Raw genomic sequence first — 15,678 nt, 5'->3', positions numbered from 1 at the left:
TTTTAATTCTTTAGAAACTTAGATAATAAGAAATACAAAAATGGGCGTTATATATTCAGTTAACTTCATAAGAGGCATCAAAATAGGCCTAAGTAGCAATGAAAGAAATGAGAAATTACACATGATAACGGCATTATATATATATATATATATATATATATATATATATATATATATATATATATATATATATGTGTATGTGTGTACATGTGTATGTATGTATGTATGTATGTATGTATGTATTATTGTATGTGCGATTATATTCTATGTATTAAAAATAGACGTGAAATCTGTTAGTCTGGTTCAGTATATTTTATATTAAGTTTCACTAGTTCACAATATACATAGGATTAGTCATTCCAAGAATTTAATTAATAATAATGTGAAAATAAATCTTTACAAAAGTCGTATTTGTTGATGTTAATAAGACTAACAGTTCAACTTGTAACAGTCGTAGGCCTATGTCTACAAAATTTCACACATATGAAGGAGATAAAACAACGATAGTGAGATGGCAGTTGGAGATGAAAATATTAAACATAAGAACAGCGATGACCTCTGAAGTATTATAGTAACATCCTTTAATTAAGTAAAATACGACAACAGTAAGCAGTATCAGAAAAGCCATAGCATGGGAAACTGCGGGTAATTTCTCGGACCCACCACTAGTGTTCAGTTGTTTCAGCGGTTACAACTGAGTTGCCAAAATAGCGCCAGATATCGCTATTATGTTGTTGTCCGAAAAGTTTTGATGTTGCAAAACTTTTTTTTGAGTGATTATTACATGGAGCAGGATGGTGTTCAAACTTTCAACACCAAGGATATGTTGGTGATAAAACTCCATGGTCAGGAGCTTAAACATTATTTAATGCTGCAGACAATTTGAGTTTAAACTTAAATATTTTCAGAAATATTTAGGGAATGCATCAAAAGGGGATTTTTAATCTGAAAGAAGACCTACTAAAGTTGGATGAAATTCCATGATTTCAGTTGTTAGGGCGAGAATATAAAATCCATGGAAATTACTTTCTGGGGTAAGGGCTGGATTTGACCGTTTCTTCAAGGCCAGAATAAGATGTTCTTAGATTGAGCCTTTTGAGGAAAATACGTCAGTGTCCATCTTCAAGGGATGCCTTCTCTTTTACACGGTGGAAAAAGAAACTCACAATGAGTTATCTCAAAATATCTGGTTTAGAAACTTCAAAACATGAACCTCCCTTCCATATCAGTGCCCTCCTTTCTCTGGGAAAACAATCAGAAACTGGCTAGATATACTTCTTAAAGGGATCACTTACTTAGGAAGTGACAACTTTAAACTCCATGGTTAGTGTCTTCTCTAAGTCTTCTCCAGCTCACCAGGAGACCTATCATGCGGATGTTTTGGGTGCCCAGTCCCCTTTGGAAGGCTTTTATCCCACCCGCTTTAGTGGCCCATTTCTCGAGATGTTTGGCCTGAGGCCACCCTGCCTCCTGAAGGCAGGGGTTTGGAGGAGCATCTAGCTGCTGGCGTGTTCCGCACTCCTTTTGCAAAGACATGGAAGAGAAAAAGGAATACCATCCTTAATGAGAGGCCTAAACGGAATGGTTATCTCAGATTCTGTAAAAATCAGTTCGTACACCCAAACAAGAATGTATGTCCCTTACCTACCTTCTCTCACGTGAACAAAACAAGAACGGGAAACCTTTCCAAACGGCTATTCACACAAATGTCCGCCATGTTTCACGCACCAATACTGGTTTGGGAGCATCTATTCTAATATGCCAGTTTTTAGGCGCCCAAACTTTTGATTCATAAAATGTTCCTACCCTTTTGTGGGCCCTCTATCTAAATCAGGAGTAACCAAGGCACCACAACCTGGTTGCCAAACGAAAAGTTTTTCTATCCACAGCTGATTTCAGCAATGAGACCAACTGTTTTTATTTATATGATATATTCATGTGATTCTGGAACAGTTTTAACTAAGAACTGATTTTCAACTGAAAAAGTTACAGGCATAGTCACATACAATTAGGTCTATCACTTGGAAGGTAAACAGTTATCATATCGGAATTAACTGAACCAAGCTATGTATAGCGGTCTCTCAAGGTGAAGACCTTTGAATCGGTATGCTGAATAGTCAGAATAGAGCATAGGCATAGCATGATACTGTTTGGATGCTCAATTTTCTAGACGTTATCTACAAAATTTCAACATTTATCTGGATTTTGTTTGGCGAACATGCACAAAGCTGTTGTATGGATAGGCAGCTGGTTGTGTTTCATGTACAAGAGACAGCATGAATCATTCTCTCAAAGGACACAAACAATTGGTTGTGGACTTGCCATACTTCCAGACTTTTGCCATCAAACTCAGCAGGGTTCTCAGGCTAGGCTGACACTGGGCAGCCTACAAGTCTTATAGCCAGCCTAATCCCCTTCATTACTTCTGGGTGTTGTACCCGACGGTTTCCTTTAGTAGGAATAACTAGGGGTCAATGTATTCTCTTGGACGGTGTTCTCTGTCAAACATATCAAGCTAACGCTGCTTCCACAGTGCCATTGTAGTGCTGGATCAATATACATGTACTTGACTCCAAAACCTCATTTACAGAAAATCTTCAGGATCACTCTCCATTCTTATCAATGGTGTTGTACTAAATACTCTAAGAAAACGAAATTTAACTTGAGCGATTTGGGTAAAATGTTCCATGTCTGGGAGCATTCTTGAGTCGGAGAGGCTGACACTGTACAAGCCTGTGAGCAACGCATTGGAAGAAGAGCATGCCATTCACCTTATTAAATGTGCCCAGATAAGAAGGAGTCATGAACAGCAATCCAGCATTAGTGTCTGAACTTTCCAGAATGCCACAATAGCTTCTCTAGTCATAGATTGTGGCAGGAGTGGATAAATAGGATATTTAGACGACAAGAACATCTGTACACATTTCTTTAAGCACGTGATGGTCTTGGCTCCATGTTCTGTGGCATATTTGGCATGGAGAAAGATTCATTCAGTATAATTGTTCCCCTCATTATACATACACACACAGTCCCTGAATATAGCCTATAGTATATATATATATATATATATGGCAATATATATATATATTTATATATAGACATATATATATATTTGTCTGCCATTTTGCATAAACTCTGTCTTGTTGGCATTTGATTTTTGACAGCAAACAAAAATCTGGACATTTGTTCTAATTGTCACCTTGCGCCTTCATACTTGTCAGTTATACTTGATTTAATCTTATATGTCATAATACCTATAAACATATAAGACCTAAGACTATCAGTTATACAGGATTTATCCAGGCAATGTTATAATAACTCATCGACATATCCAACCAAAGACTTTCCACTGTTTGGCAATTTATGGACCAAAGCGTATCCGATACATACATAAAACATCAGTCTTTGCATACATTCTTAGTCTTCAATTCCAACATGACTCTCCAGGACCGAAATGTCAGACATGCATGACATGCAACAGCTATATATCACTATATATATATATATATATTTATTCTCGTAAAAAAAATTTTTGTTTTTCTCATTCACATCTGACAGGATATAAATAGCTTTGCTAAAAAATTGGCAATCCTCTTCGAAGTTTCAGTACTGTTCTGCACTGATCACCTCTTGCCTGAAGCCTTGGTTCTGTTCTTTTTTATTACTTAAACTGCATTGTTTGCCAAGGAGTCTAAAACTTCTGTCTTATCTGGCCTCTGTCAAAGGTGTGTCTGTAGAGTTCTGAATGAAGCTGGGGTGGGCAATGTCTTTGTTGTCAATGGAATACTAGATCCTGGCTCTCTTCCTGAAATAGGATTTCCCAAGTGTTGAAGCCAATGAAAGCTTGCTAAAAAGAACAGAATGTCTTCTGCACATGAGGTATTTGTTCAAATTTGGAATCAAACACCCAAAGCGGTTAACCTTGTTTCAACTACTACGGATGCATTCGATGAATGCCACCATCCATTTCTGCAGTACATTTTAAATAATATTTATTACAAAGTAGCTGAACTTCATTACAAATCTTAAGCTTAATAGCTTTATCGTCTGATGGGGATTGGTCCCAGTGACATTAGCTTTATAATACAAGTTCCTTTAAACTCCTTGTGCAAGAAAGGGTGTGAACTCTTATTAAGCATGTCCCTGGAGGTGAATAGGTTTAAGGGCATGTGTGGAAGTTATTGTTGGACGATGTTATGGTATCAGCTCATGCATAGGCTTATTTACAAAATTGGCCTCACGGAAGGAAGGACGAGTGATAACCTACAGAAAGTCAGATTGACTCACACCATTTGCAGAGTGGAACTGTGGACTGAAGGGTGAGTTCTTAGAAAAACACCATATAAACTGTTAATACAGAGGTCTTGTTTGTTTGCTTTTTCTCAGAAGAGTGTCAGGGTATGCTGTCCTCAGTTTTATTTGTACACACTGAGCTGTAACTGGTTCATCTAGGGCTGTCTGAAGTTGCACTTGCACGTGGCTAAGAACCATTCTGTTAGTTAGCAGACGGACTCCTGCCTCATTGTGGAACTGAACCAACCACTGCGATGAAATGAATTGCTATCAAGAGATGTATTGCTGCCAATCTCAATCAGCGGGCCACCAATCGAACCCGGTCTTGTCGAGTGCCATCCATCAGGCTCTGCCTGACTCACCCAACGAAGAGCTTGGAAGAATGGCTGTGATTGTTGTGTATCTAGATAGGTTCAGGAAAATCAGTGAAATAAGACTTTCTGCATCACGTGTTTTGAATTAAAGCTGAATGAGCCTGATTTACGGAGAAGAAATGAAGTTATGAACTCTCAAATTCTGAGCTTCTCTTCATTGCAGAGAGTGAGGGCTGACCCGTCTGATTCAATGCATCATAAATTTCCTGGGTGACTATGAAAATCATCTCACCACTGATACTCCAACGAAGAGTCAAAATGGCCCCAAGCATATCTGTGGGTGGCTTTGGTATTTGCAGAGTGTTTGGAGGGAATAGGGTTCTTTGTTTGAAAGGACAGCTGGTGAATGTTTGTGGAGACCGGCAATTCAGGCAAATACCTCAATTTCTCGGGAGCAAATTCATAAAAATAAGTTGCTGTCTTTCCTGTCAGTGTTCAGAGAGAGAGAGTGCTGAAATATGGAGAGAGCTAGAGAGGAGAGAGAGGAGGTAGAGAGAGAGTGTTGCAGATGGGTACCAGAATACAAAAATCTCCATCACTGACCCCAGAACAACCCTTTTCATCCCTATACTGGGGGAAGACTGAGAACTTTCCTCCAAGTTATTATCTAACTTGAATATGGAGGCGGTGGTTGAGGTCAAAAGTTTCTAAAATAAGCATACTGAGGCCTTGAATATGCATTTTCAACAAGTTTGTCTTACGGTTTTGGCATAAAAGGAAAATTTTCCATAGTCCCTTCTGAGAAGAGGAATGGTGTTTCTCTGTCTTTGGAATAAGATTATTTGTGCTGTCTTGTTTCCAAGGAAATAGTTTAACTGCATGAGCTGTGCAATGGCCTGGTCTGACTTTGATGCTCCAAAACATGTATTGATGTCAGCCCCATGTTAATACCATTAAATCTAATGCGTTCAAGGCACAGAATTTCGTACACATGCCTCAGAAAATGTGCCCATGTTCCGTGACAGTGATCAAGTATAGACTTTCTGAGTAGTTGCTGCTTGGGGAATGATAATGCCTCCTGCTCAGCTCAAATGATTGAGCAAGTGCTTTTAATGAACTTTTTTTGTGAAATGCAAGTAAGAATCTCTGGCAGGTATGAGCCTCAAGTTCAGCAATACTTTCTAGTAAGTTTGTCTTTGAGTCTAATTCAATAACTTGGTGACTCTACACCTAGGGGATAGACGTTGTTGGAATTGTAAATATCTGCCAGCAAAACATTGACTGAAAGCAAACAAGGTTGTTTTCATAATTACATAAGTTCTGACAGAACTATTGTAATCATCTGACTTTAACTCAGATTGCTACCTTGTCTTTCTCCAAAATATCAAGATAAAGGACCTTTTTCTGTTGTGGGCACAACGACAGGCATACTACTTAAACTCCTGTGCTTGATACCCACAAGGTATCAGGAATAGGAATGGAAAAACCATCATAAGTACTGGGACATTCACACATTTTCAAGTCACAGGCAACTATAGTACTAGCCTGTCTGAGATCAGATGCAGGTGCCCTATTCAATAAAATGCAAACACATGACTGGTTCGGCGCAGTTTTGCACGACTAGTCTCAGTGTTGCAAATTTAAGAAAGTTAAAAATGTGGCCAAACTGGATTAATATAGTACTTACAGAATAAACTGTTCACATGAGTATTTTGCTGCATTTTTCTGAAGTGGCCTCTATGCCATCACCTTGAGCAGAGAATCTGGAACCAAAGTAAACGATGCAGACAATTTCATTAATTTCACTGAACAAGAGCTGACGCAAGCCAGCAAGGTGTACCCATTGTGGTCTAGTGACGGATTAAATTGACTTGGAGGAGTGTCAAGGGGCGCCACCTCTTTAATGTCATTACAGCACTGAAACAACTACTCCAGTTTGTTTTCTGCTAGGGTCCAATATTGGCAAATTGGCATCAATTCTGCCATGATTAAAAACTTTTAGTAAGGTCGGAGCCTCAACCTTTTACCACGATAAACAAAGCACACATGGCCTGTATGGGATTCAACTGAGGTGTGCTTGTCTCCAAGAGCCCGATCGTTACCTAATCCAGTGCCATTTGAGTATCTTGTGGGAAGCACCGCTGTTTATATTAAATTATTTTGTACAGCCTAAAAACAAAAGATCAAGCAAACGGCGCTGGCACATGGTGTTTTTCAGCGTGCGAGAAAACTAACTATGCTGGTCTTGGGTTTTGAAATTTGGGACACTAAACTAAAACAGTGTACAACTACTAATTCGGTGACCGTACAGGATTAGTAAAGCTGGATTAGCTGGCATTATCCATATGTATCTTTGGACTATACAGACAGTGATGTATGCATATGCCTAATTTATGTGTAGACATACACTCTTTACATTTATTAATTTTCCTTATATATTGATATTTATTCGAAAGAGATGGCCTCATTGGGATATGAAAGTGTAAACCAAGATCCATGCTTAAGCCCCAATTTACAACTTATTTCTCTGTTATAGATTATAGTTATCCTGCCTACTACCTAGGCCAGCATAAGTGCCCCCCTGATTTAAGAGAACATGTGCACATAAAGCTGCTCACTTGGGAAATCGAACACGAGATGGTATGGAAGAGGCTTTTGCCAACTACTGACAACTCAGCCCATCGAACTGGACCTGCTACACTTGGCCTAAGGAGTCACTTATTCATATATTGACCTGACCCAACGTTATTTAAGCGCAACGTAGCATATTGAGAGAGAGAGAGAGAGAGAGAGAGAGAGAGAGAGAGAGAGAGAGAGAGAGAGAGAGAGAGCTTATTTCATCCTGAAGGCAATAAATCGAAAAGAGTAATAATACTGATGACAACACATCACTGCCCTGGAGTTTCAGCATAGGTCAATGGATATCAAAACTTTACTAATCTATGTCTTACTGAGTGAAGGACAATCATATCGATCTTTAACCCTGTGCTCTGGCAACCCCAGACCAGCATTCTGCAAGTTCTGTAACGAGTGTGATTTTATGGCCAGCAGGGAGCTGTTTGATGGGTTACAGAGGCAATGTTAGTTAGCGGGCAATGTTAGTTCTACGAGCTGTAAGTTCCATTACAAAACTCTGATATAAGCCTTTTATGTGATACTTGTGCTTATCAATATTTATTTTACCATTTTGTTTCTTGATTTCCCTGATTATCATGCATGATATTTTGTTCATTAACCAACAATTATCCTATAATTTTTAAGCATATGCTAAAAGCTGAACCTTCTGATTAATAAATGCAGATATATCTGTAATCTGCATAAGGTTAATCTAAAATTCTTCTCGAGAACATTACAGGTCTAATGTTATGGATTATTTTTGTGTCAACTATTATATTATCTGAATAAACTCGTAATAGCTAAAAGTGAAAAAATGAAAATCTTAACACATTTAAGTACGACTGGTCTTTCAATAATTTATGCTTACATTTTTCTCTAACCTTTTGCCAGCGTAAATACTTCATGCATTGCAATGCTTTTGCAAATGCATCTGTTATAAATATCCGCTCTGCTCTGCTCTCTCTCTCTCTCTCTCTCTCTCTCTCTCTCTCTCTATCTTCTTATATATATATATATATATATATATATATATATATATATATATATATATATATATATATATATATATTATATATATAAAATTTGACTTCTTGAATTAGTGATCTCGGCTCTATCCTACCAGCGCTCTCTGTGTCAATGATCGAACTGCAAAATGCATTTTAAATTCTAGCTTGAACCTGTTCTATGTGCCTGCTGAATCGTTCAGTGTAAGAATGAATTGCATTGTATTTATACTATGGGACTGGAAGTTTTTCTTGCAAAAGACTTTCATAACTGACTCAACAGCTTAGATGATAAATAGCTTGCTTATCTCTACAGCCATTCCTTCTTCAGGGAAACCGTCTACTGGTGAGTCTATAACATCTCAAAATTCACGGTATAATTTTATTCTGTGAACAAAGTACTATAAATCAAGTCATCATATACAGTGTTTCTAACAAAACTATCAAGACTAGTAAATATATTTTTCATGAAGGTTTTGAAACTGTACCTATAAAAACGAGAGAGAGAGAGAGAGAGAGAGAGAGAGAGAGATACTGAAAAACCAACTGAAAATGTTGATGTAAATGTGAGGTGTTATTTAAATGCGCAGACGCATGAGAAGGGAAATGAATAAAAGAACAAATTCAGCGTTTGGGAGAACGTTAATGAAACATGGGTACCAAATACCGTAGAGTTTTAAATGTTTCTCAAAGTTCCCAAGAGAGACTCAAAAAAAAATTGGAGATTACGTAGCCAAGGTCATCCAATCTTAATCATGATAAAGAGGAATTCTGTTTTTTGTTTACCTTCTGTATTCTTCTACTTACCTGATCTGCTGTCTATGAGAGACTTCTTTATCATCGCTCGAAAGCCTGGCAATGTGTTTTTATGTCCCTTCATCTTTAAAAACCAAATTATTGTTATACACAGAATTACCTTTAGTTGCAAGTAAATAATATCAGTGGATAAATGCCTCGGAGGTTAATTGCTTATATTCATATCCCCTCTGCGTACTGCGATCAGGTACGCAAGGTTCTGCTAGACCAAGAACGCGCATTTGTTACAGAATACGTGTGAAATCGCTTTAGTAATTATCCGACGCTCTTGAAAGGTTGGCAGATGAAATAGAATACCCATTACCGAAAGGCGGTTTACATCCTAATCCTTTCTCTCTCTCTCTCTCTCTCTCTCTCTCTCTCTCTCTTCCCCTTCGGTCAATTTCTCTCCTAATACAAAACAGAGATTCGCATCGTTTCAACAGAGTATTACCATCCACGATGATCATATACTGTTATGGAATGCAAATGAAAGAAAGATAAAGGTAAAAAAATTGAAACTGTTGAGATCAACTGTTTTCCAATACAGATGGCGTAACGGGAACTGAGAGAGTAAGTGTAGGCATACAACGATATGGTAAAAAACTGATAAGATGGAGAAGAGTGTTTTTAGTCTGATAACATTACGAGAATGGAGGATATATATATATATATATATATATATATATATATATATATATATATATATATATATATATATATATATATATATATATATATATATATATATATATATATATATATATATTTATATATATGTGTGTGTGTGTGTGTGTGTGTGTGTGTGTGTGTGTGTGTGTAAAATATATGTGTATGTATACATACATACATACATACACATATATGTTTATATATATACATATACATATGTATATAATATATGTATATGTATACATATACAATACATATTATATAAACATATATATGTATAATATATATATACATAATATATATATATATATATATATATATATATATATATATATATATATATATATATATATATATATATATATATACAGATTCATACACTTTGGCAAAGTCTCTTTCCAAATTACCGCAATTAACACCTTACCCACACGAGAGAGCTGAGAAAGGACACAGAGAAAATGACGGACATAAGAAATAGAAGGTAGTACTGACCCCTTCACATCGCAAGTGAAACTCGATCAAATATGTCACGAAGCGACCTGCAGACTGCGACAGGACACTGTGAAATGGTGGTGACTTTGCCCGGGGTGGAATGCGGCAGTCCAGAACAGTGCATTTCTGGTCGGCTTTTCGGCGGAAATTGATACACTAAAGTAAATGACTTCGTCGGGAGATGGTGCTTAGTATCGAGGGGAAGTTTGTTCATTTCCTCTTCCATACGCTTGTGCATGAATCCAGGGCAGCCTTTTCCTCTTTTTGTTCATGGAAATCATTTTGTATTGTTGCTGCTACAGCATTAAATTAATGCAAACTCCCAATTCTATCCCCTATAATGCTACAGGAATGGAATATAAGATTTACGCCAAAGGTCAAGTGCTAGGATCTATGATAAGGTCATTCAGCCCTCAAAGGAAAATTGAGAGTAAAAAGGCTTGAAAGGTGTAACACGAGGAAAACCTCGCAGTTGCACTATGAAACAATTTTTAGGAGAGGGTGGAAAGTAAGATGCAGGAGATAAAATGAACGGAGGTACAATAAAAGGAATGAAAGGGGTTGCAGCTAGCGGCTGAAGGGACGCTGCAAAGAACCTTAAGTGATACCTACGGTGCACCCCTTGAACTATCCCCCTACAGGGATATTAAGCTATCAACTCCCTTCAGAGCTTATAATAAGTTACTTAGACTTTTGAAGTTACGCACTCGTGTTGTTTGTGAGAGAGAGAGAGAGTTACACAACTTATGTTATTAAGGCTATGGTAATACTGCCTTTGATGAGGAAGTTGTCTCCGAATTTTTACGATCCTTGTAATGCTTAAGACTTTCGCAATTAATTTTGAATTCAAAATGCAAGTTTGTGGGATTAGGTAACATCCAGGGGATAATCTCTTATGTAAATAACATTATGTGTGTATCTATTTACTGTTAGGATGCCTAGTCTTAGAATAAATCATGGGGAATATAATGGAATGGAACATAGAGTTTAGGCCAAAGGCCAAGCACTGGAACCTAAGAGGTCATTCAGCGCTGAAAAGGAAATTGAGAGTAAAAGGTTACAAAAGTGTAACAGGAGGAAAATCTCGCAGTTGCGATATGAAACAAAGGTTAGGAGAGAGTGGATAGCAAGATGGAAGTAAGATAACATGAATGAAGGTACAGTAAAAGGAATAAGAAGGGTTGCAGCTTGGGGGCCGAAGGGACTCTGCAAAGAACCTTAAGTAATGCCTACAGTGCACCCATGAAGCGCACTGACGGCACTACCCCTACGGAGAAAAAAAAATCATGGGGTCTGTAAGTGAAGGAAGTTGAGAAAAAAAAGGACTACTGTCGATACTTGTTCATTTTTGTGGGGTCCCAGATGAAAAATTTAAAAGAACATAAGATGACCCAGTTTTCGTTACAAGCCGTTACTGGTAAATGTTTTGTACATCAAAGATAATATAGGATAATCCTTTATCTAATGAGATTACAAAAATAGAATATAATAAAAACAACACTGAACTTACTTCTCCACAAATGAAACATAGAGAAGCATTAATGACTTATCGTCAACTGACACACACTCTCTCTCTCTCTCTCTCTCTCTCTCTCTCTCTCTCTCTCTCTCTCTCTCTCTCTCTGCGATGACCTTCAGCTGTGTCTGATACCTCATCAAATATTCATAGTAACTGAAGCTGTCTTACACAAGAGACAACTATCGTGCCTACACAATCTCTCATGTCAGAACTGTTTATATATATGGACACAACATAGGGACAAATACTTATTTCCCAGTGGCTGTGTGTTTGCGATTATATTTAGTTCTTTGCTGGTTTCGTCATCGTTTTGCATCAGTATTTTAATATAATGAAATTTTAAAATTTTTTTCTTGCAAATGGAGACTTCACTATAATTTAACTTGGTATTTGTAAGTATTAGCTCCGCACAGGATGTATGGATCGGTTCCGTGAATACGAAAGTCATTAGGGAGCCATTTGTTCAAGAAGGGATTGGCTAAGGATATCTATTATAAAAGGAACCATACTAACCTAACGTACCCTAACCTAACCTAACCTAGTAGGCCGTGTTACTTAGCCGGGGCTCTTGTCACCAGGACCCCCGATAAAGGAAACAACTTTTCACCAAAAGTTCCCCTATAACACTGCGCATGTGCGATAGCATTCCAGGATGGCCACCATACAAAAACATAATCTGTTCTGAGGTTAATTACAGGTTAATCACAGTCGACCGACAAAAAATAACGGTAAATTCTTGATATGTAACCAAAATACTATAGGAAAAGTCAATTTTAAAGGAAATACCCGACGCGGAGCTAATGCTTAGTTCTACCGTTAACTTAACGAGTTAATGACATTTTCAAGATCTTTATATATATATGTATGGTCACATTTTTAACTCTAATCATACTAATAACACAGAGCATGACTGACAGGAACGTTAGGAGACCGCAAACCGACGCCAAGGCTGATTATCCACATTTCAAACGGTCTTCTCTTCCCTACTGTTACTTTCCTGTCTCTCCCGAGATGCAACTGATGGTTGCAAATCCTGAGTCCCACAAACTAACCCTATCGTAGGGAATAATACTGTAAAATCAAATCTTCCCCAAAATGTAATTCAAATGCAATAATGTCGTAACATGTACAGGATAATTAACGTCAGCTTAACTCGTGAATGTCTTACAATAACAGGTATAAAATATCTCCTACAATCTGCTTTCTGTGACACAAGATACCAAAATAACAAACAAACAAAAGATAGCAATTGCGATAACTTAATTTTCGTCGAAATTGCTCAAGTTGGATGGATTACAACATGATCGCATGAGACGGGATTGGCTAAATCTGAACTAGAAGCACAGTGGAATAAACGCAAAAATTCAGTATTTCCGATAAATCCAGAAAACTAAACATTTCAATTTTCCCCCATTTTCTTTTGACGTACTTCATCTGTTAACCTTTATTTCTTATTTCCCTCTTTATCTGACTGTACAACTCTTCTTACAGCCATTCATTTTACTTAGGATCTATTCACCTCTCTGGAAGAATTTTAGTTTTAATGCATATATAAAAGTTTCTTCAGTTGACCCTTCTTTCATAAACAAGACTTGAAACTTCAAGGTATGTTCCACGAGAAATTCTGCTCATAAATCTGGCTACTCCTAGTAAACGTACCCAAAAAAGTCTGACATCTGCTGTTCATGGGATGCTTCCTAGTATAACCTCATCCAGCTTAACCAAACCTAACATAATCAGCGTCCTAGCTGGCCTGCAGTTGCACAGGGCCCATTAATACTTCAAAACATGAATATTAATATAAGGTTCAGAGCAATCGCATTAGCGGGTGTCTGAGTTCACAGATAGAAGTTATGATTAAGAAGTTCATATTTGGACATGTTTCGAGGTATCCAGGATTGGAATTGAAGTATAAGATTCACGCCAAAAGCCAAGCGCTAGGGAGTATGAGGCTATTTAACACTGAAAATGTTGAAACAATTGTTAGGAGAGGAAGGAATGTAAGATGGAAGAAGAGAGTATGAATGGAAGTGTAGTAAACGGAATGAAAGGGGTCGCAGCTAGGGTACGCCGCAGATAACCTTATGTAATCCCTACAGTGCACCGCGTGACATCTACTGTTGGCATTACTGCCCTACGAGCTTGCAGGCAATCGGTTCTACCAGAGAGAGAGAGATTGCAGCAGCGAGAAAACGGGGATTACTTAAAACAGGTAACAAATGAGCCGAAGTTTCTTCGGCGCAATCAAGTTTGCTGTACAGCGTATGACGCTGTAAGAAACTCTCAGCCGCGGCCTTTGAAACTTTCAGCCACGGCCCAGTGGTGGCCTGTGTTGTTGGCACCTATAGCGGTGCCAAACGCACGATCATGGCTAAATTTAACCTTAAATAAAATAAAAACTACTGAGGCCAGAGGGCTGCAATTTGGTATGTTTGATGATTGGAGGGTGGATGATCAACACCCCAATTTGCAGCCCTCTAGCCTCAGTAGCTTTTAAGATCTGAGGGCGGACAGAAAAGTGCGGACAAAATAAAGTGCGGAAGGACAGACAAAGCCGGCACAATAGTTTTCTTTTACAGAAAACTAAAAAGGAAAATGGGAAAGGAAAGAAGCGTATTCTATATTCAGTGTTAACAACATATCTTGGGGATTGTATCCTCTATTAAAATTTTCATTCTTTGTAGAATTTAGGACCTGGATACGATTTCAACGAAATGCTAGGATTTAAAGTTGGATTATCTGAAAAGTTTATAAATTACCTACTTAAAAACGAGGAGAAAAGTGTTCAAACCCTGGTGATGCGTAAGGTTTCAAAAAGCGAACGAAGTCTGACCGTGTTCATTAACATTTGTTACGAAAGAATCGCCTTGTATACACGAAAACATGTAAGATTTTATGTACATTCACTCAGCTCATACCTACTTGCATACATATATAGATATGTATATAATATACATATATATATACTTATATTATATATATATATATATATATATATATATATATATATATATATATATATATATATATATATATATATTGAGAGAGAGAGAGAGAGAGAGAGAGAGAGAGAGAAGAGAGAGAGAGAGAGAGAGAGAGAGAATATCACTGAAACCAAAAAGAAATAGCAGAGAATTGTAAAGCGAAGTAAGCTAGCATGATCTAATTCTGCATTAAAATAATTGTTGTATATTCATATTTTTATTGATTTGTACTATTTACTTATTCCTTAAATTGTTCTTATTGTATTCTGTCTGGTTCATGATTTGGTAATAATAATAATAATAATAATAATAATAATAATAATAGTAGTAGTAAAAGCACTCCATACATGTTTAATACATCTACTGCCATATCCCAGGACTGTTCACCGAAGTAGGAACACAATTTGCTATACAATTTGCGGAGGGTCAATCTAATCAACGCCGTCTTTGATAATAATTCTATACGAATGTAACTACATACAGTAGACTACCATTCAGGACAAGATGCTCCTTCTATTTATTTTATTGTTAATTCTTTCTTTTATCATCATTATTTTGCTGTTATCTATTACGTAAGCATACTCTCTCTCTCTCTCTTGTTCTTTATTTTTATCATTACTTTATTATATATTACGTAAGTATATCCTCTCACTCTTCTCCCCCCGCATGTAAGGTGTCTTTCTTTATCATGAGTTCCTCGCTGGGTGAGCGGGTTTCGTTCTCAGCTACCACTCTGTTGGTCGCGAGCTCGAATCTCCGACCGGCCAGTGAAGAACAAGAGGAATTTGTTTCTGGTGATAGAAATTCATTTCTCGCTATAATGTGGTTCGGATTCCACAATAAGCTGTAGGTCCCGTTGCTAGGTAACCAATTGGTTCTTAGCCACGTAAAAATAAATCTAATCCTTCGGGCCAGCCCTAGGAGAGCAGTTAATCAGCTCAGTGGTCTGGTTAAACTAAGATATACTTAACTTTTTCTTTTATCATGAT

The sequence above is a fragment of the Macrobrachium rosenbergii genome, chromosome 51 (genome assembly GCF_040412425.1).
Source record: "Macrobrachium rosenbergii isolate ZJJX-2024 chromosome 51, ASM4041242v1, whole genome shotgun sequence".
NCBI lineage: Eukaryota > Metazoa > Arthropoda > Malacostraca > Decapoda > Palaemonidae > Macrobrachium > Macrobrachium rosenbergii.
Note: the sequence above shows the minus strand (reverse complement) of the source record.